General features: G+C 43.2%; 1 pseudogene; it reads right to left on the minus strand.

Annotated features, from left to right (window-relative positions):
* Positions 1–2,559: 2,559 nt before the first annotated feature.
* Positions 2,560–13,753, minus strand: LOC115324947 (annotated as a pseudogene).
* Positions 13,754–13,822: the final 69 nt, after the last annotated feature.

Below are 13,822 nucleotides of genomic sequence, written 5' to 3' on the forward strand. Positions count from 1 at the left end.
TGTCGTCTTCAACACGAGCAGTGATTTTCCTCTGAATCAGGCAGCATGGACGCGTGCCGCAGCACAACATAGTTCACTTGCAGGTGGTACCGCAGTTTGAAGGATGGTTCGCACAATATGGGGGAATCACAATTCAATGTTCTACCTCGGGCGTATACAAGATTTTTTATTCTAAACCATTTTGTCTAGAAATCGCGGATTTTGCGACGAACGTACCCGCGTGGTTGGAAGGGCCAGACAAGCCTTGTGAGTGCTTCCTTTTCTAGCCTCTTAGTCCTGAACCCACTCATGCACCTCATCTGTAGATGTTCCCATAGGTGGGAGCACTTATTTGGAAAATAGTGAATGGCAACTGTTATTTTTATCATAATTCTGTATTATGGTCAAAAGTGGACTGCATATTTGCCATACTTTTTCTCACTTAAAGATATGTCATACTAAAAATATGTAGTGTAGCCGATGACGAAAAGAGAATGGTTGGGCGTCCTCCAGCACGTGTTTGTGCTTTTCACCCCACTTTGGACAGATGTGCTCGCTCCAGGCTCATGAGGCGCTGAAACAACGGCTACTTCCCCCTGCCTTTCTTATGCTGTCAGTGAGCGTGTACTTCTATGCTCGAACTTAGCTTAACCTGCACAGAGCTGAGGAGAATAGGCTTGGCGAGTGCCCTTACTGAATATGCATTTCTACAGCTGAGGCACTTTCTGAATCCAGAACATTGTGCATCTTACCTTCAAATACACATCATTTTGGGGGTGCAAAAGGAATTCTAATGCATATTTTTGTTTGTATTGTCCTATTACGCATCGACTCCTTCAACTTAATGCGGAGTCGACCCACCCCGTTAAAAAATTTAATGCCCGCCAGGTAACTGTTTTGCATTTAGTTAATATATCAGTATTCAGTTAGGTATCCCAAGTCATTAGTCGTTGAGATGCAGTCTCTCTGTAAGTCAGTCATGTTGAACATTCATAAAACTGCTGGTCAAATAACGGCACTGTCGAGGACATGTACTCGGCTCGAACAATCGCTGTGCACAAGCTGGTCGTGTGGTTACAGGTAACAAACATCCCGGTTGGAACGTCCTACCTCGCAATGTAGCTGAAGACTAGGTCAGGACCCCACCCACAAACGTCTATACTTTGCATCTCTTTAAGCTGGACCACTTTTGACACTACAAGCCATTGCAGCAGAAACGGTGTGATACATAATTATAAGCTCGACGTACCATGGCATTCAACTAGAAGGTCACATGGCTTGCAGCTTCTGCCGTTGTTAACTTTAAGCTGAGATAGTTTGGAATAATGCTCTCGGTTTTTAGTGTTGCCCGGCACGGTTAACAATTTGGTGATATAGTGATGCATTGAAAAGTCGGCCTTCATGACTGTATCACCTTATGAATGCATACTAGCTATTAAACTCTCCGTTCTGCAGAGAAATGAAATGCACTTTGCTTCCAATCGCAGCTACTTCTGGAACTTCATGGTCAGAGCTTGCACCTTATGGCTGCAAGCTCTGACCGATCTTGTTCTCTGGTCTGCGCAGGCCCATTGCAGGGAGTCACTCCGAGAGCCTCACCAGAGTTTCCTGCCCGTGGTCGTTCTAAATTCTTTTGTTGTAGGTATGCATCCTTTCTGTCTTTCCCTTAGTTGTGCTCGGGCGTTTTCTTTTCATTGTCGCAGATTTGCCTCAAAATTGGTTCAGCACACAAATGGACGCTGTACAACTGAATCCCACCTATTTTGTTCAGGATAACTTTTCTTTGCGAACTTTAAATTTTTTTTATGAAGGTTAGTCTTTTTTTGTTTTTAGTTACAAATTTATTTGAGTTTCCATTGCCAACACTGAAACGTTATGCCAGGGGCAAGGACAAGTTCGCTGCTCTAACTTGTTCTCAACTGATTGTAAGAGATTTTGTTAATGTCGTGAAACCTTTTTCCAGCGCTTGTTGTGCAGCATGAAAACAAATTATACGTAGGACATACTCTGTTTTTTAGAGTGCTTGCTCATTCTGCAGGTCTGCCTGCTATAGATGTCGTGCTACTGGAGAGGAGGCGAATTCGATTGTTAGTTTTGCCATTGCTTTTTTCTTAGCCGTTCTCTACCTAAAAACCCAGTAGACATTTTTCCAGATTAATTTAGTCTGGATTATGGAATTGGGAATCCATCTGGAAATCTATCTGGATCGACAGCTACTGGAACCGTTCTGGAAATCAATCTGGGTATGTACTACTGGACCCATTCCGGTAGGGTGTCTTCTGGAAATCCAGCTGGATACGCAGTACTGGAATCCCGTCTGGAACGCAGTATTCTGGAAATCGGGTCGAGTTAGTGGCCTGTCGATGCCATACCTATTATATATATGATAATTTAACCGGATAAGGGGATATCACAGCTGGAATCGCTCCAGGTCATAAGGCAGCAAACCAGTACTAGGATGCTGACAACCAAGCGTACAATAGCACAACCATGACGTGCTACATAAAACCACAACCATGACGTGCTACATAAAACACAGTACAAAATATGGCGGCTCTGCTTTTTATTCCACTTGCCCATTTAGTTCTCCTTCTTTGCCCTGCGAGCAGCTGCCCTCTCATCAGCACGGTTGTTGTCACACAGGAAGTTAGACAACTTCGTCCGCATTGCTTCTAATCTTTCCGTTCTCGTGAACTCACCATCTGGAGTGTGTCGATCCGCGGACCCAGTGCAACTGAAAAGAAGAAACAACAACCAAACGTCAAACTTAAATTTTGTTCTGTCATATAAACATAACAGTTAACATGAAACTGACTAAGGAAAGCATAGCAGTAAGGTTCAATTATTTGCTGTTCATTCAAAATTCAATTGACACATTCCCTAAATATAAGCTTATTTCGCTAATATCAACGATAATAGCAAGCTAATTATTCCTAGATGAATAGCACTGCACTCTAATTTACTTGTCTGGACACTAATTACTCGACAAGCACCGGCACTGTTGAAAATTTAGTGTGGAAACATGCAATAACTAAATACAGTATGGCAAGGGCTCTAAACTCAAACCTATTACAGTTAAATCTCGATGTGATAAAGTCCCGTGGAGCTGAAAACTATTCAATTAAATCTGGGATTTCCTTTTTCAGTGTTTCGATTTGATAACTCCAAAGTTTAATGTCGCGGCTCCAAGAAACTACCGCGGTCCTGTAGGAGTCTGCACACACTGGAAATGTCAGCCGTGCATTTATAAAATCAATCATCAAAAGCAACCCACACCATGCTTGGGCATAAAACGGAAATAAGCCCTGAACTTTCGAGAGAACGACAGATTTATTTGTCTCAAAAAAGCCTATAATCTTTGCCTACAAGCGCCTTGTAAATAGTAGGTTCACATAGTTCTTGTAACCTGCAAGCATTTTCTGAAAGCCAATCACCAGCTTTGAGTCTGTCTATGTCTCTACTCGCTGCACATTAGTTTCCCAACAATCCCATAGCGTTCTTCAAAATGCGACAGCGACGCAGGACTCCCCTAAAGTTGTTGCACACCGACAAGCAAGCAAAAGTGACCACTTTCTTTTGCAGCACTTCTCCGCCTGTTAGAATGCATTATTGCTTTATTTTGTTTCACTGTACAAGCTTCCCGATTCAACTGCAGGAACACTCTTAATGCACAGCAATAAATACAAGCATGCCTTTTACATGGTTCAAGTTTGTACCAGGATTTGTTTAAAGCCACCCACCTTCCATGGCATTAACCTTTATAGGGGTCAGCTCTTTCTTGGCTGTGGCGCCATCCTTCACCAAGCGCCGGCAGGGCAGCCCCTTGACGCCCCTGTCCAAGAGTTCCTCCGGCTCCCACAGACTCCGGGCGATCCAACCAATAAACTTCGAGTCAGTTTTACCCATCTTTAGGGAAAGGTCCATCCGCTTCTTCGTTATAAACACGCCATTCCTCAGGTGCACCTGAAAAATGTTAAAGAAAAGCAAAGAAGTGTTGGCCCTTTGCATAAAAAAAAAGAAAAAAACTGTCTACAAAGAAATGTAAAAAAAAACATTCGAGAGATACACTATTATCGAGTAAAAGGTGTCCAAGAACCAGAAAGGGAGCACTTTTATGTCTCTTTTGTAGGTGTCATATTGGCTCGTATAATGTGCTAGTACTACAAAAGCAAAACATCTGACAGGTTAATAATTTTTTTACCAGAAACAAATCTTGAGAAAATTTCTTGCCAGAAACTGATTACTTGTCAAAACCGAAATTGCAGTTCCCTCTGCCTGGTCTCATAGACGGTACAAGGGAAAATCTTTCAGTGCCTATTTTCAGACTCATAAGAAGTGACAGGTCAAGAAAGTGTACGAACTGAAGAAAGTGTACGAGCTGATGAAGGAAGCAGGCAGAAACTCGGTGTGCAAGAAAGGTTCCTCCTCTCCCATCTGAGCTTCCTCCTTTCGAGCTTATACACTGTTCTTGACCCACCACTGACAATAGGAAACCTAAACTCCTTAAAGTGCCAGTTGCTCACTTGTGAAAAATTATACGAGGATGCCAACGTAGGTTTGCAAGCATGCACCCAGAAAAAGCTGATGAAGAGTGCAAGAAGGTTGCCTCCCACTTTTATATTCACCGTCTTCCCCACGGGTTAAAATGGGCTGCATAGCAATAATGGACAGACATTGCAGTTTTGAGCCGTAACAAGCTGAGCCAGATGTTTCTCAGCTTTGATAAAGCGCACATTCAATAAAATAAAAGCAATCCAGATGCAGTGGTTGCGCTACGATACTGTCAAGACCGGTTATAGCGAAGTCAACGGGAATCGGAAATCACTTCGATATATCCGCGGTTTCATTATAACCGACTTCGGTTAACAAAGTGCAAAAGGGAATGGGAAATTGTGATCGCTGCGCTGTAGCCGCTATTTCGTTATAATCGATTTCGTTATAACCGGTCTCGACAGTACATGGCGCAAAGATTGTCCCTTGAGCCTTAATTATAAGTTTATGAGATCCCTTTTACAGACAGGCTAGTGTAAATTGGGCAGATGGGACAATACTTGAATAATTGATTAAAATACCATGTCAGTTCCTATAAAGGATGCAGGTCTTTAGGCTTGCCGGTACATTGTGTGATTGTGCTAGCAAACTGTGCTCATGTAAATGGCCATATATTTAGACTGCAGAAAGCAACTATTGCAGGAGAAAGTCAAGGCGTATGTGATACAAGAAAGAAGGGATAAGGGATCTACCTGTGCAAGCCAATCTTCTATAGCTGTGTTAGGAAGTAAGGTGGCATTTAAAGTCCCAGTGAGCATCTCTCTTTTTTAACTGATGTTTGTCATGTTTACTTACGTTTGCACGTTGGTAGATTAGATTTCAGAATGTTGACATCACCATGCTATAGGCTAGGCTTGCAAACACCATACCTGAGCACAAATGATTCTACCGCGCGTCCCGCGTGCCTCGGCTACTTGGGCACTAGTGGCGATTAAAGCGACAGTTCTTCCAATTCATACTTCTGACTCTTCTGGGACATGACAGGATAAGAGCTGACCACCCAATCAAGAAATGTATGGAAAGTACATTTGATTCCAAGTACGACACATGAAGAAAGTGTTTTATAAGCGTTTTGAAGTTTGTACCAGCCATTAATTCATTATTAAAGGTTTTTGCCTCCAGCAATGAGCTAGTATGCTTTTTGTGGAATAGCATTGGGGAAGAACCCGACCACTAGCGCACATCCTTTGAAACAAAAACCACCACCATGAAAGGGTTAATAGTGTAGGACGTTGACAGATGAGCCAGAAATGTGCACAGGCCCGCCATACTGTTTAGTGGCGCTTTCTGGCTCAGTTCTGTAAGTGTAGTTTTATGTTGTGCTCAGAGATGGCGCTTTTCGTGCAAGGTGACAGTGTAGTGCACTACCCATTGTACGGCTTCAACATTCAGAACAAGGTTGAAAAATAATGAAGTAGAATGCCGAAGATGTGCAAGATATGACCGCCGGCGAATCTTTCAATGTGCAAGATTTAGACGACGCTATAACACGAATGGGTGCCTACCACACTCATAATTCTGTGTCAATTAAGAGAATGTCATTAGCTCAGAACTGCAAAAGCATGTTGGACATCATTGCCGATCTCACTATGACTAAAGAAGTTGAAAGCAAAGAGGACATGGACAAAAAAACAGTGATCACACAAAGCTCACGTTTGCAGATGGGATCATGGCCCTCGATACTTTAAAAATGTTTGTCAATATGCACGGCTGCACAGAAAGTGAGGACGGGCCGCGAGTGCTCTAGACTCTCCTTGTTGAACATTTGATCTAAGCACCAAGTAGCAATCACAACCTCTGGTTCGATGCTGCAACTGCTTGATAAGAAACGTGTTGTTGACCATTTGCTGGAAGCGCCGGGTAGCGATCATAAGCAGTCTGCAATGCGGTCTAAATTCCCCACGATCGTTAAATTATATTTAAATTAAATTGTCATGTTAGACTTGCTTCTTATCTCATCTGTAGCCCTGCTGAGCATTAATGAATATTACGTCTTCCCAGATAATAGGGTTTTTTATGCTAACCCATTGAAAAGACATATAAACAAAGTTTCATTAAATTTGCCTTAGCATTTTAAAAGAAAATTACAGGGATTGACAGTGTCCAGTACGTTTGAAAAATACAAGAAAACAAGAAAGCAGTCAAGCAATGATTTGGTTCTTTATATTTACCATGCCATCAACCTCCGCCAGCTCAGGAGGACAGTCAGGAGGGACGTCCTGCTGCTGTGCTGCAGCACCTGGGGCTATTTGCAGTGGCCGTAGCGGTGCACCGCCCGCTCGTAGCGGTGCAACATCCGGAAGTTCCGCAGGCTGTGCTCCACCAGGTTGGAGCCTTGCCTTTGCGATGAGCTCAGGTCGAGGACCAGCTGGTAGTGGTGTAGCCGCTGCGACGAACTCTGGTTGAGAACCAGCCTGTGCCTGTCCAGTCTCTGGAACAATCCTAGGCCGTGCGCAAGCCACAAGCGTCGCAGCCACTGCGACAGACTTGGACCGTGCGCCAGCCTGAGGCGGAGCAGCATCTGCAATAAACACAGAGCAATTTCAAAGCAGGTTAATGTAATTACAGCTAGAACAAGACATGCAAATGTAGAAGGAAGGCTATAAAGCACTATAAATTTCCAAAACACAAGATACATTACTTCACTAACACTTCTATCTGAGCCTACCTTTGCACTACAGAAGCTCATACTGGTCATGCAGTACCGATGTTGAGTAGCTTAATGGCATCGTCACTCCCAAGTTGTACAACCGGGAATATTTGCATCAATGATTAATTGGAATAGCTACAATGAATTTGTCAGCATCATCTGTGACAACAAAAAATATGAAAAAAAAACAAACTCTGGGGAGTATTTACACAAATATATAAATTTATAAAATAATAATATAATTACCTAGCTAAAAAGTAAACGCGATTTAAAGAGAGAAACTAGACTATCTAGTCGGGCTCGCGCTGGTTAGTCCCAGACAAACACTGACACAGCACTCGTATTCAATCCATGCCCTGTGGTGGCCTTTCTTGGTGACGCAATGAATTTCAGTACTACGGCCTTGCTACAAAGTGCTGTTGAAAGTTTCTCCCCTCCCCCCTCCCCCCCCACTTTTTTAACAGCTCTTCGATGTTTAATAGTTATGTTTGCAGCTCTTAGGCCGTGTCACTCAAGCCACCCATGAAATAGACTGCAAAAGGGGTGGCTTCAGCAATAAAATTTAAGCAAAGGAGGATGGGGTGCAGAAAAAGTGTACAACCTCCAGATTTTTTAACAATATAACACGACCTCCAACCAGCCGCTACATCAGCGCATTATCATGGCATGAAGCGGTGTTATCAACAAGTAGGCACGTGTGCAGAGGCCATATGCCACAATGGGGAACATCTGCCCCCGAGGCTGTTCCCTATCCAAACTTAAGCGCTTCTCCTGTTGTCAGCACCGTCCCCTTACCAGTAATCGCCGGTCAGTTTCCTGTAGGTGCAAAGAAATAAAAAAGTAACGAAAACGGCGTAGAAGCGAGTTCTGCTGGATCACGCAGAACAGATTTCTTGTTTATTGTATTTTGCATAAAATTACGCTGCTTGCTGAAAGAAAAAAAATTCAAATTTCATGAATAATTTGTTAGCGAATGTCATGGGTTAAATTTGGGTTAACAAAAACATTCAGTAAATGTTGGGTATTAACACATTACTCAACAACCCTGGAAGGCCCAAGCTGACCGACCAACACCAGCTATGTATGTGGAAGATTCGTAAAGTGCAGGTGGAAGGTTTCTTTCATTTCCGATGTAGCGTGATTTCATGGCAAAACACACCGTCACGCTCTCTTTTATTTTAAATTTTTTTAAAAGCGGCAAGCCATTTCAAGGGAGAAAAAAATGCAAACAGTGCGAGGTGGTGCACCCCTCTTATCCCTGATTCAGAGTAGAGAGAGTGCAGACCGGATGACAGGGCAGGGGCGGTCATGCATGAGGTAACAGCGTAGCAGACGATGCCAACACTGGCGCATGCCTTCTGCATACACGCTAGTCTCATTGATTTCAGCACTTCACGAAGTGGCGACACGGTGATTAAACAGCCGGTTCGCGCTCAGGTTGGTAGCAATGTCTGAAGAAGCCCAAGGCAATCTGCCACGTAAACACTTTAAAAGATCTTTAATGAGCTGTACATGTATAAATCCTAATAAAGGCAGTATCGGAGGTGTCGAGGTCCCATTAAACGTAAAATATTCGTATTTGAAAATATTTGGCTCAATTCACAGTCAAAATGTTGGTATTCGAACACCTCAACTATTTTTTACTACTTATATAAGGCAAATAATTCAAATTACACAAAGGATGGTAAGCATTATGTTCCCAGCTTTGTAGGCAATCTTACATGAACATCCAGCTTCCACTAGTTGGCCCTCCATTTCTTCTTCACTGGCAAAACCATGCGGCTCCACAGTGTCAAAGAGAGACCTCCGGACAGCTGGTGCAGTGCCCCTTGAAGGCTCTGAAAAAACAGAAATAAATTAATAAGGTGCAATCTTGGAGTAACATGGATTATAACAAACTTTTCAGTCTTGTAATGATACATCATTTAGCTTTTTTGTAATAAAAAATATTCATAACAAATTTAAATAGTCGCACCCATGCTATTAATTATTGATGCAAGCAAACTTGAAACATGCCAGTCATTAAGACTTATCTTTTCGTGCTCAAAGGTTTAAAACCCTCAACCCTTATAACTCTTTTATAGGGGGGAGGTGGGTTTATATTCTTCTGATCGCAAACACTGCTGCCCTATAGCATTTCTTACATTAAAGGTACACTGCAACTAAAAACAAAGCATTCTTTTAAACAGCCTTGTTAAGGCATGCATGTCACAAGTTGGCTTTTCCCTTGAAAAACAATAATTGGAGCAATGTTTACAATACAAGACTCATTTTAGTTTGCATCTTTGCCATGTGCTAGTGCGCATTGACTGGAAAGTGGTTGCGACACATCACACCGAGCAACCCTTTTTTAGCTTCGCCTAGGTCATCAAAGAATCCTATTGAAACATGTAACTATACAGCACTCGACACAGCTGAGCTTACAAGGCAGCGGAGGCTGCATTTGCTTGCTGGACAAGCAACTGACGGTCTTGCACCACATCATCCGACTCTGTGTGCACACACAGGCATAGTAAGAAGGGTCAGACGCAGGTGATTTATTGATTAGGTAAGCACATAGCTTTTACCACATTGTCACCATTGCGCCTAACTGAGTGTGGGCGAGTAACCTTGGAATAGAATGAATCTTCAGAATATCTTCACAAAAGGAAGATGCAATTGCATGCAGTACATCCACTGACCTACGACCACTTCAAATTCTATGAATGCCTGTAACACGTACCTGTAACACCCGAGGCATTTGAGCTCGATGCCCCTTGCCCGCATTTGCAGGGTTCTACGGTTTCTGTAAGAAAAGGCATGGGAAATGAATATAGAATCACATTTTTTTTTATCTGACTGCAGTGTAACAATGCTATGGGAGTGAGTGGAGCCTATTTGATTTCTAGGTGCCCCAAATAGCACCATGTCCTATTTACAGCATTACCCACTGATATTGTGGCTGAGTTTTGTGTCACCTCATCAAATTCTTAGTTAGATATAGACCGTTCCATTAGGGTCATAGCAGAGAGGGTAAAAAAAGAAAAAAAATGCCCTTTCCCTTCACCCGCGTGTCGCCCGCTCCGCCAAGTGGGCTGTACCTAGCATCCGGCTGGCGTACGAACTCTGTTTCAAATCGCGTCATTTTGGAAATTTCAAACGCAGATTTGGGTATGCCAGTTATCGTATAATACTATGCTAGATAAAAAGACTAACAGGGTCCAATCGCGCTGTAACCTGCGTGCAAATAAAAAAAAATTTGGGAAAACTGTGTCAGATTGGCCGGTCTCTCCGGCGAAAAATAAATCCGGCTGCTGTACCTTTTTTACTATACAAAGTTTGTACTGGTGCAGGCCTTTAGCGACCATGAGTGGAAGTCTGAAATAATAAATAAAAATGTGCTCTCCTGCCGCAATACACGCAGTAGTTGAGGGTAGTATTGCTGGCTGACTAAACTGCTAATTAAGTAAAGGAAAAACGATAAGCTAGTTGATTGTTTACTGAAAAATAACAACAGAGAGCTCTAGGCTGATTTTGGAGTAGCCGTAACTATTCTAAGAACGTGAACCACATCATAACGGCAGCCACGAGTAAGAGTTCGATGTTCTGCACAGCCCAAAGATGGAGGATGGAAACCTCCCGGTCTGTCGTCTGCTAGCGGAGTCGGGCGCGTGCCCTCTCTCTCGTTTTACCCCGCTGAACCAAAAACCCACTGAATTTCCCGGATGTATGGAGAGGGCACTGCTGTCGAACAAAATGGTGCCGTCCAGACAGCGCTAAATGGAATGGTCTATATGCACCACATTATGCCAGTCGAGAAAGGCATCCGAGGCCGAGATCACATAACAGTCTTACGATGAAAAACGTGCATAAGAATTCTACGACAGCTTCCAAGCTGTCTTGGGAACTCCTTAGCGATCAACGTAGCCACACATCGCCTGAGTGACTTGAATGCTTTGCCGCGACAAGCAAGGGGCATTTGTTATGTGTGCTGCTCTCATGCGTCCTGACTTCAACAGGGGAAGAAGAGAATGAAGAGCGTGAAACTACACAGGCAGGATGCAGCCCAGGTTTCTGCTGAGCGACCGAACTCGTCTCAATTCCCCAATTAGGCATAGACACGGCTAGCGTGACGCGCCTTGATGAACCAATGCAAGTGGTGCCCGTAATACATTGAGGGAGAGTTTCCTTCCTTCTGCTTGTTGGTTGACCTTTAAGTATCCTTGGGCCAGAGTAGTGCTACTACACCCATGCAAAGTGAAAAGCTTTCCAGCAATACAAAGGGGGTATCTAGAGGCTCGCACCGAAGCCTCTAGATACCCCCTCGGACGAGCAAGTTGTATTTCGCAGGGCTTGGATGAAGGCCGCCCTCTCCGAGCAGCTCAGATTCCGCTCATTTAGTTTGGCGCTAAAAGCTTGCGTTCCTTCTCGGGAGAAACTGCGGGTGACCACACTGAACCGCTCTCCGCCGCCACCGCCAAGGTTGGCCGCCACAATGTTCTCAGCTGTTCACTCGCTCCCGCAGCGAGCGCTGTCCCATAATTCTCCCCGTTCCAAAATGCGATGCGTCCTGCCGTTACATGGGTTGAGTGAATGCGTATTCGCCGTCTCGATCCACCTCTGTCTAGCGACTTGAATGCGATGTGCTTCCTTAGCGCATTATGCCCTTTACATGACCGCATTGAATGCGACAACTGGATTCGATACGACTAAGTCGCATTCACGTAAACGAGACTTATGTGAACATTACTGAATATGGTATAATATACTGTACAATAATAAAAAATTATCAAATAACATACCTTGCTTCCCTTGTCCTCAAATATTTTCGGAACCACCATCCGGGACTTTTTGCTGAGTTCCGTAATCAGAGTCTCTTTTGAATCTGCGATCCAAAAATAGATATCTTTGAGGCATTGACGCAAGGCAAAGACCAACCACCAATAAGCAGCTGGTCAATCAAAATAAAAGTAATGGCTTATTGGAATTACAAAAATATGTAGTGCCTAGAGTACCGTCCGACGGCACTCTTGCAGAGCGTTCAAGTGTCGTCCAGGTACTCCACTCACACGTTGAAGTGCCGTCCAAAAGTTTAGTGTAAAACGCATTGTCAAAACAAAATTTTCAAAGCGTGGTAAGATGTCTGCCTCAGTACAGGCTTAATTTTTTTTTTTCTGTCGAGCATTTTTTTTTTATTTTAATTTACGATTAACACTGAAAATAAACGAATGTTGTCGACGAAACTTCGCTGAACAAAACAATATGTGACTTCCTTTTCGGAGGTGCATGGGGGCCGGCGGGGCGGGGCGGGGGGGGGGGGGGGGGGTCGGACGGCACTGTAGACTACAGCCTTAAAAGTATGGGCTTATAATATCCACAGAACGGATAGGAACAAAGAAGTTTAGGAGCCAAGTTACATCATAGGCTAAGCCCGAGATTATTCCGATTTGTTACAGCGCTGTAGAGGGGCAATTTCGTTAATGCTCTACGGCGCCTGAAAGTCGGTCGCGGCCTGAACATCGGTTCATAGTTTATAGGTGTTCATTTACACAACTTCCACACAGCCAAGTGCCGGGCTGTCTCCTCGGCAGGGAACAGACAGGGAACATCTCGACCTTACGGTCCGCCAGTTCCAGAATGAAAAGATAATTATTCTCATGGCGCACAAAGCTCTAAATGACCAGGCAACAAAGCAAGACAAAAAAAAATTAGTCGTTAGAAAAGACGATTTCTTACCTCCAAGGAGTACGACGTTTGCATCGTAATATCCCTCTTCTTCTCCATCACTGCCGCACCAATACGCACTAACAACTTTCTGAGGTATGTCTGAAGTTCATTTTGGAGCAAAATTCTCTATTAGGGAGACCGGCATTATCGCTCGGTGATTATCTTTGTATTTAACAAGCGCAAACATAGCGAACGGTTTAAGGTAACTTGCACAAAGAACTTGACCAAAACAAACGCGTAAGTGCCAGCACGTGCATAAACCGGGCTATGACCTTGGCTTGGATTGGATATGCAAGTATCTAAATTCGGGCGGCGTAAAAAATTATTTCCACGATTAAATACTACCCATTACAAAAAGCATATACTTGGTTCTAAAAGTTAATTATTACAGTAATATTATGTCATTGCTCTTAAATGCGCATTTGTTTCTACTTTTTTCGCTAAATTATTGGTTTTGATTTGACCCAGTTGTCTGTCTTTCCTGTAAAGCGCAGCGTATTCTGGGTGATTCTGGCTGTTTCAAAATAAAGTTTCGACACTAAAATCAGGAACTCAACGTATCAAATAGAAACTTACCTCGAATACGTCTTTTACTGGTCCAATTTACACATTTAAATTTTAAGACTCAATTCCTGTTAGAAAAAAAATAAAAAAGTGCCCCAAATGGATTTGTTATTTTTTTTATTTGGTTTGCACGTAAAATAGAGACTTGCATTTTTAATTTGTAAATGGTAGTAGTAAATAACGTATTTGATGCAAGTTTCAACTAGGTACGTTCAGTAGCGGATTTTTTTTACATGCCATTATTGAATACGTCTTTTACTAGTCCCATATAAAACATTTACACAACTTACCTCGAATACACATTTTTCCTGTCGCGTTTACACATGAAGATTTCAATAGACTTCTTCCAACATCGAAGCGTCCCAACGTGAC

Source organism: Ixodes scapularis, unplaced genomic scaffold, assembly GCF_016920785.2.
Source record: "Ixodes scapularis isolate PalLabHiFi unplaced genomic scaffold, ASM1692078v2 PGA_scaffold4__175_contigs__length_147842914, whole genome shotgun sequence".
Taxonomy (NCBI): Eukaryota; Metazoa; Arthropoda; class Arachnida; order Ixodida; family Ixodidae; genus Ixodes; species Ixodes scapularis.